At 54.7% G+C, this 12,236-nt stretch overlaps 1 protein-coding gene across 9 annotated transcripts in view; it reads right to left on the reverse strand.

The window, feature by feature from the left end:
* The window catches only part of Atp2b2 (ATPase plasma membrane Ca2+ transporting 2), a 160,154-nt gene extending 148,982 nt beyond the window's left edge, over window positions 1-11,172 (reverse strand). For 4 of the 9 annotated variants that reach the window (XM_090323984.1, XM_090323980.1, XM_090323982.1 and 1 more), the window contains exon 1: window positions 11,070-11,172. The gene's annotated coding sequence lies outside the window, so the exon portion shown is untranslated. The remainder of the gene's footprint in view (window positions 1-11,069) is intronic. The other 5 variants (XM_090323978.1, XM_090323987.1, XM_090323985.1 and 2 more) reach the window with 2 other exon arrangements.
* Window positions 11,173-12,236: the final 1,064 nt, after the last annotated feature.

Below are 12,236 nucleotides of genomic sequence, written 5' to 3' on the forward strand. Positions count from 1 at the left end.
TGAACTTCTGAAATCAGGAGGCACAAGACACCTCTCCTCCTTTCATAACATTGACTTGCTCAGGTACTTTGTCACAGCCTCAGGAGGCTGAGTACCCACAGACACACCCATCTAAAATGTGCTCCAACCACATGCACGGACACATCTAATTCATGGGTTTTACAAGTGGAGGAGCCTGGGACCTCAGACAGCCCTGGGCGAGGGGCAGGGGCAGGGGCAGCACTGAGAGGGGAGGGCAGGCTCACCTGTACACATAGGAGGGAGCCGGATGCCTACACGCCATGGGGGTGGAAGGGGACAAGTTTAAAGACCCGGCCTCTTGTCTCTTGATACTAATGGTGTCTCCCTGGTTCTTCTGTACCCGACTTCTCTCCTACAATAAGGGGGGAAAATGCAAATGCCTCCCTGAAAGTGCTTCTAGAGGAACGCACAGCCGGTGCCCACTGAATGCTCGTGTCCAGGTAATGCCATGGTCTGGCCAGGAAAGACCATTCTTAACAACTGCTCCAAAAGAACCAACAAACACTACCCTTCTAAAGCTCAAGGCCAGGACACCACCAACTCATCAGTACTGTTTTCTTTGGCTTAGAATCGGTAAGAAACAGCTTTGGCAGAGATTTGCACTGTGAAGACTGTTGAATTTCCATGGGAAAAAAATAATTAGGTGACCAAATATGAATAAAAAGAACTTGTTGAGACGTGAGCTTTGGTTAGTTCCTGCTTGGTGATTTTTAGGCCAAGTTATAGCCATAGCCAATTCTTCTTGATGGTGCCTCATGTGCCAGGCATTTATTTTGATTCTATATGAATTTTATTGAATAATTAACATTTTATATATTTGTTATTATACATCAAAGATGCATGAATACGATTCAACACATCCATTAAATAATGAAAGCAATTCATTAAATAATTAATATTAAATACAATCATTATCTTCATTCCTATGTGATCACTAAATCCTCACCACAGTCCCGATGCGGGAAGTCTCGCATGCCATTTCCATTTTATAAGTAAAGAAACTGGGGTTTGGTCTCAGTTTGTCATTCTCACTTTTAGCCTCAGTTTCCCCACCTATGAGAGGTGAGGGCATTCCCCATCGTGGGGCGTGAGACAGGGCCTAGGCTCATGTGCAGAACAGTCTGGGCTGTGTGAGGGTCTGACTCATTCAGAGAATGCGGGGCTTGCCCAACACAGCGGTGTGGAGGTCCGGGTCCCCCCCCACCCCCCGCTGTTCCAGCCGTGGCTCTCTGCAGCCCAGGCAGGTCACTTCGTTCTGTTCCAGGCAAACACCAGGAACCTTCCAGCAGCGTGGGGATCCGCTTACTTTCCACTTGAGAAAACCAAAGCCCAGCGAGAGGCAGCTAATCATTTGAAAGCAGAAAAGCCAGAATTTGAACTCAGGTCAATCTTAATTTATTTTACAGGCTGCTTCTGGGGTTTCGATGAATCTTATTAACTCAGAGAGGGAGGGAGAGAGAGAGAGAGGGAGAGAAAGAGAGAGAGAAAGAGAGGAGTGCTTGATCTCTACAGTAGCTCTACATTTTTTTATTAGTTCAAAATCCGCATATTTTTACATGACATACAAGTCTAGAATTGGCAAGCAAACAAAACCAGAGCTGCACTGGCTTGGGTGCGTGTGGAGGGTACAGGGTGTGCCTGGAATAGCTGTTGCCCAGGTCCCGGCCCTTTCCAAGGCGTCATTCATTGATTTCTGCTCTGTGGGCACCGAGCTCGCTGGCTGCAGCCTTTGCTTTCAGTACCGTGATGAAGGCTTACAGGGCCCTGGCGAGAAATGGATTGGGGGGGGGGGTTGAGGTTGGGGCCTGTTGAAGCGTGCTGAGCCCAGCTGAAAGCCATGGCATAGAACTGGTCATGGGGCCTGGCTCAGTCCAATGGGGAACGAACAAATGAATGGATGAATGAATGAATGAACTGTGCTAAATCTTCATTTTCTGGCTGGTTACATTCACTACCACCCAAATTCTCATGACGGGTCACAGTGGTAGCCACTTTCTTCCCTCCAATTCCAAGTGCAGCACCAGTGTTCCTTATGGCTGAAAACTCAACGCCTTCATCAACTCTGCCAGCAGCTCCCAGGAGTCTACTCTACACTGTCAGATGCCTTGAAAGAGGTCTTGGCTGGTGGCAGAGGTCCCCCCTTCAGAGAGCAGGGCTCTCATCAGTCTCTCTGGGCCCTACAACACACAGAGAGTGAGAGGAAGGGTAGGGGTGAAGCCAGAGCAGAGAAAGGAAGATGCTAGCATACCCACAGTCTGTGTCACTTACTCACATGCAAGGCTGGGCCCCTCCTGGAGGTTTGCAGGGACCTCTTCCCCCATAGGACTGACTGGAGAATCATGTGACCATGTATCAAACACCAAAGTTCTATCAGGCTCTGGTGGTCCACACCTGTCATCCTAGCTACTCAGGAGGCTGAGATCTGAGGATCACAGTTCAAAGCCAGTCCAGGCAGGAAAGTCCATGAGACTCTTATCTCCAATTAACCACCAGAAAGCAGGCAGTAGCAGTGTGACCCAAGTAGTCGAGAGCCAAAAAGTTCAGGGACAACACTCAGGCCTTGAGTTCTAGCCTCAGCCTTGACAGGACAAAACCAAGATACCAGCTAGGCACTGGTGGCTCACACCTGTAATCCTAGCTACTCGGGAGGCTGAGATCTGAAGATCACGGTTCAATGCCAGCCTGGGCTGCAAAGTCTGGGAGACTCTTATCTCCAATGAAACACCAAAAAAACCAAAACAAAAGGAAAAAAAAATCCCCAAACCTGCAAGTGGTATTGTGGCTCCAAGTGATAGAGGGCTAACCTTGAGCAAAAAATACAAAGCTCAGGGACAGTGCCTAGGCCCTGAGTTCAAGGCCCATGACTGACAAACAAACCAGACCCCTGAGTATGAATGAAATCCTTCCACAACCTACAGCCACGGACAAGGAAGACCCAAGTGTGGACCACTGTGGATTGGTGGGTCAATGGACTCCTGGGATAAATTGGAGATGTGGCTGGAATCAAGCCACATGTGTCCAGCCCTCATGGCACAGTGGGGAGCTGCTCTGTCCACACTTGGTCCCCTGGGTGCCCTTCTCCTGGCCAGCCTGCAGAAGGACCTAGCAGCTTCCTCCTTCAGTGGCTGTGCGAGGCTCTCCTGTGTGCCAGGCTCATTCTGGGATGGCATCAGCCAAAGAAACAGGATGTGCAAGACTCCCTGCCCTCCTGGGGTTTCCATTCCAGCAAGAGGACTGGTTAACGGCTGGGCAGGAAGGAGCTGCCCACCAGAGGGCTGTCACCTTTTTATTGAAGGGGGGTGGGGCAGTTGGAGACTGGAACTTGAACTTGGTACCAAACATCTACTCACTGGCTAGTGCTTGGCCAACTAAGTCACACCTCCAACCCCATGCGTTCACTCATTTTAAAAGAAATGGCATGCCAAATGCCTGACCTGCTTTCGCCACTGGCTCTAGAGGCAGAGCCCCGAGTTGTCACAGCACAGAGGGACAGACATGGACCTCTCTCTCTCGTCTTGGGTCTGCTGTGTGGGACTTGTGGGGTGACTGTGTGTGGACTCAGGGACCTCTGGTGAGCCAACCAGGACGCAAATGACACCAGGCAGGAATTTGTCCAGTGCTATTTACAGAGCTAGGCACAGGGACTAGCACATAGTAGGCTCTCAGTAAGTGTGTCTTAGTGAAGGTCCATGATATACCCTCACGCAGAGGCTGCATGTGCCTCTGGGGGTTGTGTGCACATTCTGCACAGTGGCCTTGCCCGGCCAGAGTGCAGGTTTTGAACTTTTTAACTCCTGGTTTTGCAACAATATTAGTTTTGCTGTCTGACCAGAAGAGCATCACTCTTCTTCCAGCCTCTCTCTGAGTGACCATCTTTGCTTGGGGTCGAGTTTGGCATCTAAAGCAAGAAATGGAGATTGGCACCACGGGTGCTTGTGTGACCCAGGGCTCTCTCCTTCCATCTTTGTGGGGGGGGTGGGGCGCTGTGTTTGGGCTTGTAGCATCACCACACCTTATCTGGCCATCCATGTCCTCCCCTGGCTATCCAATCTTCCCAGAGGCTCTGTGTCTCTTTCCCTAGTCTGTGAAACGTTCTTTGATCAGAGTGTGCCAGAGGTGACATGGGGCCAACTCTAAGCCTAGAATCAGAATTGAACGCCATTGTCTGTCTGTCTGTCCATCTGTCTGTCCATCTTCCCATGGAGTGGTCCAAGCTAATATGGTCCTGGACCAGCCTGGAGCCGCAGCCCCCTCTTCCCACACGGGAGCCCACCAGGCTCCACAGCCCTGCTGCTGTGGCCTCCACAGACCGCAGACAGAGAGGGGATGTGGGGCAGAGGAGCTCTGAGCACTTGACCTGGGCACCACACAGCCACAACACAAGTGTCCTGTTCTCCACGTGCTGTCAACAGCAGCCCCTGACCCAGAGGCCAGGAGGAAGCCTCCCCGCAGACAAGGCTCCTGGCACGGCGACATCTCTGCAAAGGTCTCTGGCAAATTGAATTTCAGATACCATAGTCCCAGATGAGTTCCCCGGCGCTGTCTCCGGCCCCCGGACACCCACTCTGAGCCAGGAATTTGAACAATTTCTGTCAAAGACATTTTGCATCTTAACACACCAGTGGGTGAGGAGCCCAAAGTGGTGAAGCGGCCTTCTCCTCCCCCAGCCTCACCCTACCAGACTCGAGACCCAGTGTTTGCTGATAAAAATATTCTCCCCTCCTCTCCTGCCTGGAGGCCGTCCAGGGTCAGTTCCCACCCGCTTCCACTCGATTTCTGAATCCGGTTATAAAACCTTGTGCTCAGAAATAGAATTCAAGGGGATTTCATAGATGTGTTCTCTGCCATAATTGCAGAGCTCCTGCAAATTTTGGAGGAATTCAATTTTAGGCTTTGAACACACAGCTTTCAAAGCCCCGTGTGTCCCCATGCTGCCCCCCTCCCAGTATTAAACCTCAGGATGAGCTGCTCGCTCTTCCTCCCATTCTCTCTACCCTCTCATTTTCCCAGGACCAGGAGGGGTGTGAGACTGCAGCTCTTCTCCAGCCACTCCTATTTTATTGGGTCTTTGAGGTTCACTTCTCATAGCCCAGCCCCAGATCTTCCTCCTGCCTGGCGCTTGCCAGCCACTCTGACTCCTGACAGCTTTTCCATCCATCAGCCACCTTTGCCATCTCCTTTCTACCTCATCCAGGCTCAGGGACTGGAGCAAGAGAACCCTGCTAGAAAACACACCATCTTTCCCCAGGTGGAAACTGGAGAGCCAGCCTTGGGGGAGGGGCGGACGAAGTCAAAGGCAGACACAGAGGGGGCATCCAGGGCAGGATGGGATCCCAGGGCCCCTGTACCAAAGAGTTACCCCTAGATGAGGCTACTGGCCAAGCTCTCCCACAACTGCAGCACAACGCTGATGATGAGAGAGTCTCCACTGGCCACCCCAGTGTGCCGAGCATGGGACATGCATTCAATTACCCTTATGGTTTTGTAGCTGGAGAAACCGAGGCATGGAGAAGGGAAGGATTCTGCCAAGGTCACACAGGTGTTGACTCTCAGAGCAGGAGGCTGAGGTCAGATCTGAGGTTCAAATGCCCAAGACCACAGCTCCGAACCCGCCCGGATCCTGCCTGTTTTCCTTCTCTGGATGTTCCCTGCATCAAGCCTTTTCCAGCATACTGACCACTGGTCTCCAGCCTGTCCTGTGCCCCCTCCACCACCATGCATTGGTGGGCTCTCGTGCCCACCTTCCCTCTGACAAAGGGAACCAGGTTTGCAGAGCAGATCGACATAATAAACCACACACTGCCCCCACGCGTGCCCTGGGTAAGCGACTTCACATGCCAAGCCTCAGTTTCCCCACCTATAAACTCCACTCAAGACAGATGAGGTAAGATGAGAACTAGGCCTGGCACACAGTAGGCCCTCAAAAAAAAATCCCCTTTGGGGCCTGCCATCCTCACATTCCCTTGCTGAGATATCCCACGTGTGGGCTCAATCCAGCCCTCACCTGGGGTGTTCTTCTGAATTCTCTGACACCCTCAGCACCCTGGCATTAGAGTCCAGGCCCACTGAGGTCACCCCACTCCTGTGCTCTGAGAAATCTGTCAACCATCCTCCCATAAAACCCGGAGAGTACTCAATATAAGGGTTAGGTGCAGAAACATTCATTCATTCATTCATTCATTCACTTAATCACTCAATCACTCGGTCCATATCAATGGGTGTGTTCCCTCCATATCTATCATGTGCCAGGCCCTGTCCTAGTCCTTGGAGGCCATGAGAAGGCCCTGCCTACTTCCTAGGCCGCCTCCTGAGAAGAGAGTATACATTGGGGGTCCCTACATGCTTGTTCCTTCCCGAATGACCAACTCCCCCCCCCCCCACACTTCCCAGCTGCCAGCGCTCTGCACATTGTGTCAGCCCAACCAAATCTGGACAAGTCCTGGCCTAGTAAGCCCCTGTGGTCCATTCTCTTGGCAGTGATTGGCTTAGCCATGGCCGCATTATCCAGTTCCAGCCAATGGGATACCGGGGAAACCGGCTGGGCCCATGCACAAGGACACAAACTCCCTGATAAAAAGAAACAAGAGCTGCCCTTCGCCTTCTGCCCTCGAAAGGCCCCTCTGTAAGATGGGGATGCTGACCTTGCCAGTGTCAGGCTCAAGAGAGATGGCACATTGCAAAGAGCTTGGCTGAGTCTTGGGTTCTTCATAAATCACAACTCTCCTCCTTGCCTGACTCACCTAAACCAGTTCCCTCCTCTTCCTCCCCACAGACTACCCCTGACCTTCCAGTCCAGCCACAATCTCTCATCCATGCCTCTTCCTTCAGACGTTTTACAAGATGCTCAAAAGCCAGAACCCAATCTCTGCCTGACCATAAAACAGCTCTCTCTTCTCTCACCTCTGAGAGTTGTGTCTAAATCAGTGACTCCACTTCTGGGAATTCATTCCCAGGATACGCCTGGACAATGGCCCAGGGGTCCACATTGCTCCTCAGCAATGCTTAGGACAGCAAAATTCTGGACACAACCTAAGTACCCCTCAGGAAGGAGTCCATTAAATCAATTATGGCAGAGCCACTTATCAAAGATGAGGCAGCGGCATAGTTATTGATGCTCGAGACATCCACACTCTGTTCTTGAGTGAGAGCAAGGCAGAGAAAACACAATTTCCATCTTCGTACCCGTCCATCAGAGAGACATATCTGGAAGGACATTTGACAGGAGGTAAAGCGAGCTATCTTTGTTTGGTGGCATTTCCTCTGTGTTTTACTTTCCTCTTTATACTTTTTGATACCATTTGAATTTTATATAATGATTATGTAACACTTCTATAGCCAGGAGGAGAAAAAGCTACTTTTATTTTGAAAAGAGAAGAGGAAAAAAAAAAGACATATAGACTCACAGCCAGGATCTACCTTCCTTGGGCATGCAATCACATGAGACAGGTTAGAGGATTCTGTGCCTTGCCTGCTGACCTCAGCCCACTGCCATGATACCTCCTCTGCCTAGAAACTCCCAGTATGGGAACTCACAAACAGTGAGCAGAGCAGAAGCCAAATGCCCAAGGGTAAATACGAGGGGCCTACATTGGGATGGATGCAAGATGGGCAGGGGTTGGCAGGGATATTATGTGCCCAGTCTGATGGTCAGAGAGAGAGGGACAAACCCACAAGGTAGCCTAGAACAATGGCTCTGAAGGTACAGTACCCATGTAAGCCACTCTACTAGCATTACACAGCTGTCCCTTCATATTAGCAGGACCCGGGCTCTAGGACCCTTTGCCAGGCCTGACTCTGTGAGTCCTCAAGCTCCTTGCACAGCAGGGCATCACAGAACGCATGGAAAGTTTTAGAGGACTTGCTACCTAATGCATGTGAATTTTATGTACATACTCGCTACTACATACTGCTTAGGGAATAGTAACAACACACACAAAAATCTGTACATGTTCATCACAAGCATAATCCTTGCACCTGTGTTAACTGAATCTGGGGATGTGGAATCTGTGGGTGCAGAGTGGGGAGGGGCATCAACTGGATTTTCCCTCCCCACTCACCATTGCTCAGATTGTCCTGGGGGTGGAGAGGAGACATGGCTCCTGCCCTTTTCTGGAACTCTGGAACAGCATGGCATGCAGCCTTCCGCCAGCACAACAGTCACTCCGTGGCTGGCTCGGGCCGGGTGGCTGCATATCTGTCAAGTGCAGGCTGCAGTGGCCGCTCTCTGCATGTGACATGCTGACATTGTGGGGCCTGGCTGACTGGAGAGGCTGGCAAGGCCCCCCATGTCCCCCTCAAGGGGGGCAGACCTAAAGGAACCCAGTCTAGGTCTACCCCCATCGCCTCGCTCACGGAGCTCTTGCCCCCTGGGCCACCATTTCCCTGCCCAGCATGACCAGGTCCATCCTCAGGCCTCAGAGCCTTGCTGAAACAATCCAGACTGGCCAGTCCTGGCCTGTGGACTGATTCCACCCATTCAAAGCTCTGTCCCCTCACTCCCTCTGCCCTGAGCCTCCCTCCTGGGTGACCCTGCACACACAAGTGCCCTCCTCTGGGGGCTGCTTACAAATTGTCTTTTCTGTAACCCTTGTCTGGGATCCATGGACCTTAACACACCTGAACAGTAGTGAGGCCTAGAGAGGAGTCATCTGTAAATATGCAATCAGATGGCGGTAGCTTTCATTCACTTATTTTTAATTTAATTAAAACAATTTTTTTGATGGTGCTAGGGATGGAAGCAGGGCCTGCCACTGAGCTACACCCACATGCCCCTGTCCATGGGAGCTTTTCAAATGTCACTTTCCCCCCCTCTCCTATCTGTACCTCCCCGTCTTCTTGCTTCTTCCTCCCTCTCCACTGTCCCCATCTCTCCTGCTCTGGATAACCTGCACAATTGGTGAGATTGGTGAAAACGGAAAATAGAGTGAGAATCATGTTTGAAAATTACTAAGATGGGCACTATGGCACCTTCGGTGCATTGACTCAAGTGTGAGGACCTTCCCCTCCTGCACAGGAGCTGTCTCCCCGCTCCCCGTTCTTGCCATCAGTCTCTCTGGCCTGATTTTCCAATCTCCAAGACCCAACAATCCATCTCCTCCTTCGTTTTTGTTGTTGTTATGTTATCATATTCAATTTGTAGGTGTTACAAAGCTTTAGTAATTCCACTTAGGTGGGAAGAGAACCAATCTGAATGGGCAGAGAGTCTGGTAAATAAGTTATTACTAAGGAAACACATTTTATTACTTGAAGATTAGTATGGTAATGGGGTGATAAGAAGAGGAGGGAGTTGGTGTTTTGTATGTGATTTAACAAATAGATGAGATTTAATTTATAATGAACGTACATCCTATTTTCAAACAATGTCGCCCTTAGCCAGGTTTGAATTTCTCCTCTTGGCAATCGGTCCGCTTGGGAAAACCTTTTGGCTGCTACAGATCCTGCTAAAATTCATCTGCAATGAATCTACAGAATAAAATAAAGCGTCTTCCATGACCTTGCAGGTAGTGCACTGCACACACTGGGTTCAAGAAAAAGTCTTGTTGGATACCAACCCTGAATAACAAATTCTCTCTCCCTGCTCCCAGCTCCAGAATAGTCAAACCTTAGAACATCACTCTGATATCCAGAATTCATCATATGCCATCATGGGACACGCTCTGGCCACCTGGGCCCAGTCCGCTCCCCTGCCAACCTCTACAGTCTGCCAATATCCTAGCTCGTGTTTCAAGTCCTCCCTGCAGGAGCCCTCCTCCAGGAAGCCACCTGGAATTTTCCCAGGCTCCTGGACCACAGACATGCCTGTGGCCCCAGACTCTGATGTCCACCGCCTCTGGGGGTGCGAGAAGGGTGGAGGTGGTCCCGGCTCTAATGTTAGCCAGCCACATGCCTTGTGCTGAATTAGGCACACAGCTCGGTGGAAACCAGGTGCTCAGACATATTTACCAACAGATAATCCCCGAACCCCTGTCTGGCTGGACCATCCTAGTTTAAGCCTGTTCATCCCCATGTTGATTTTAACAGTGCTTTTTGCTCCCTCTCAAAAGCAGAACCCCTGTGTCAGAACCCCTGACACAGCTACCAGTGCTCAGCATGTACTACATAGAAACTGTCAAATGAGTGTGTCCCTTGTGCCGAGCCGGGGCTGGCACCTGCTCGGAGCCTGGCTGCTGCTGGGCAGGCACTTCCTGAAAGAAGCAGGGCTCTGAAGCTCTGGGGGTGAAGGGATGAGGGAATGAGCTCTCTCTCCTGCCCCTGCACTGCCAGGGGTGGTGCTGGCGGGTGGAGGAGGCCAGGCAGGGCAGGGCCAGCCAGGGGGAGGGCGTGAGAACGTCTCCACCACACAGGGGGTCTCTTCCCGGCCCCATCGCCCTCCCCTGTCCTTTGGAAGCCCCAGGAAGTCACAGCTCGGGTCACAGGCGCAGGGGTTGCCCTTAGGGCTGGGGGGTGCAGGGACCCCGCCACACCTGCCGACGCCCGCGCCAAGCCGGCGCTGCCCCAGCTGGTCACCAGAAGTTTTGGCCACAGGCCATGCCCCCCCCCCCACCCCGTCATCCTGGTCGCCCATCGTCCGCCCGCAGGCAGCGACTCGCGTGTCACCTCTCGGGAAACGGAGTGGCTGTGTTTTCGGAGCTCCGCTCCCCGCGCGCCCTCATCCGGCGCGCACGCCGGGCTCCTCCGCGCGCGCTGTGTGACCTTGAGGCTGGCTCACCCTCTCTGGGCCTCCCGTCCTCTCCCGAGGCCCTGCACGCCCGGGCGGCTGTGTCTACGGCTGGGTCACCTCTGGAGCCAGGATGCGCGGGCAGGACGGGCACCAGGCCCGGGGGTTCGGGGCCCCCCGAAAGTTCCCCGCTGCGGGCGGAGGCGCCTCCCCGCCCGGCGCCCACCCAGGCCGCCGGCCCCGTGCCCGCCGCGCCCGCTCAAGGTCACCGCGGACCCGGCGCCGGGCCGGCGCGCCCCAGGGCCCCGCGACCAGCACCGGGGGGGGGAAGGGAGGGAGGGAAGGGGCAGAGCCCGGGGACCCAGGCCCAGAGCCCGGCCGCCCGCCTCACCTGCACCGGCTCCGAGATGCCGCCAGCGCCGCCGCCTCCGATGCGCGCCCGGCCCGGCCCGGCTCCGCTGCGGCTCCGGCTCCGCCACCGGGCGCCCCGATCCGCCCGCCCGACCGCCGCCTCGCCCGGCCCGGCCCGGCCCGCGCCCGCCTCCCTCCGCGCCGCCTCCTCCTCCGCCGCTGCCTCCCCGCCGCCGCGCTGCACTGCGCTCCGCCCGCCCTCCGCCTGCCCTCCCCTCCCCGCCCCTCGGGCCTCCCCACTCGCGAGTGTGGACGGGGCTCGCGCCCGCCCCGCCCCGGCGCGCCCCTCCCCTCCCTCCCGGCCCTCTGCGGACCCTCGGGTCCCCCGGAGGCTTCCAGCCTGGGGAGCGCGGAGCAGGGGCTGGGGACGGAGGCCCCCGGGGAGGGCAGGGGCGGGGCGGACGCCCGCGACCCCCCCCCACCCGCGTTGGACGAGACGGGACGGGGCCGGGACCTCCCCGGCCAGGCTTCCCCTCCTGGCGCAGCCCGGGCTCTGCAGGGCCGGCGACCTGACTCCCAGCGCCTGGGTCTGTTCCACGCCATCAATTAATCATGCCCGCTTGTTTATTTATTCATTGGCTTTATAAAAAGCCAAATGCACTGCTCTCAGGAAGGCGGAAGACGGCCCCCCGCGCCGGGGAGGGGGCCCAGGACCTGGGCCGCGCCCTCGCCAGGCCCCAGGGACCCCGCTGCCCCACGTCTGCTCACTGGGTGCTTGGGGAGAGGCTGGGACGTTGGTACCAGGCATGGGCGCCCAAATCCACCCTAGTGTGCAGAGCAGACTTGCTGTGGACCACTGGGCACCCACCGATGGGGGCTTGAGTCCCAGAGGGAGCAGAGGAGGGGGCTGGGCCGGGCGACAGGGAAGCAGGGCAGGGAATCCACGAGGTGTCACTGGAGGAGTCCCTGGTGCTTCTTGGCTGCCAGCGCTCCCTTCTCACTGGCAGGTTGGCAGCCAGCACCCTCTCTCCTGCGCCATCCCAGGGTGCTCTACCAATCCTATCTCCTCCACCAACCCCACCGCAAGGCGTCCCCAGGGCCAAGCCCGCCCCGCCCACTGCACTCTGCCCATCAGTGATGGCACAGCCCCAGAATATCCCCCTTCTCAGGGGGCCACTCGGGCCTTTCAGCACCCTTCCTGCTTTGA

Source organism: Megascapheus bottae, chromosome 33, assembly GCF_031878675.1.
Source record: "Megascapheus bottae isolate mThoBot1 chromosome 33, mThoBot2.hap1, whole genome shotgun sequence".
Taxonomy (NCBI): domain Eukaryota; kingdom Metazoa; phylum Chordata; class Mammalia; order Rodentia; family Geomyidae; genus Megascapheus; species Megascapheus bottae.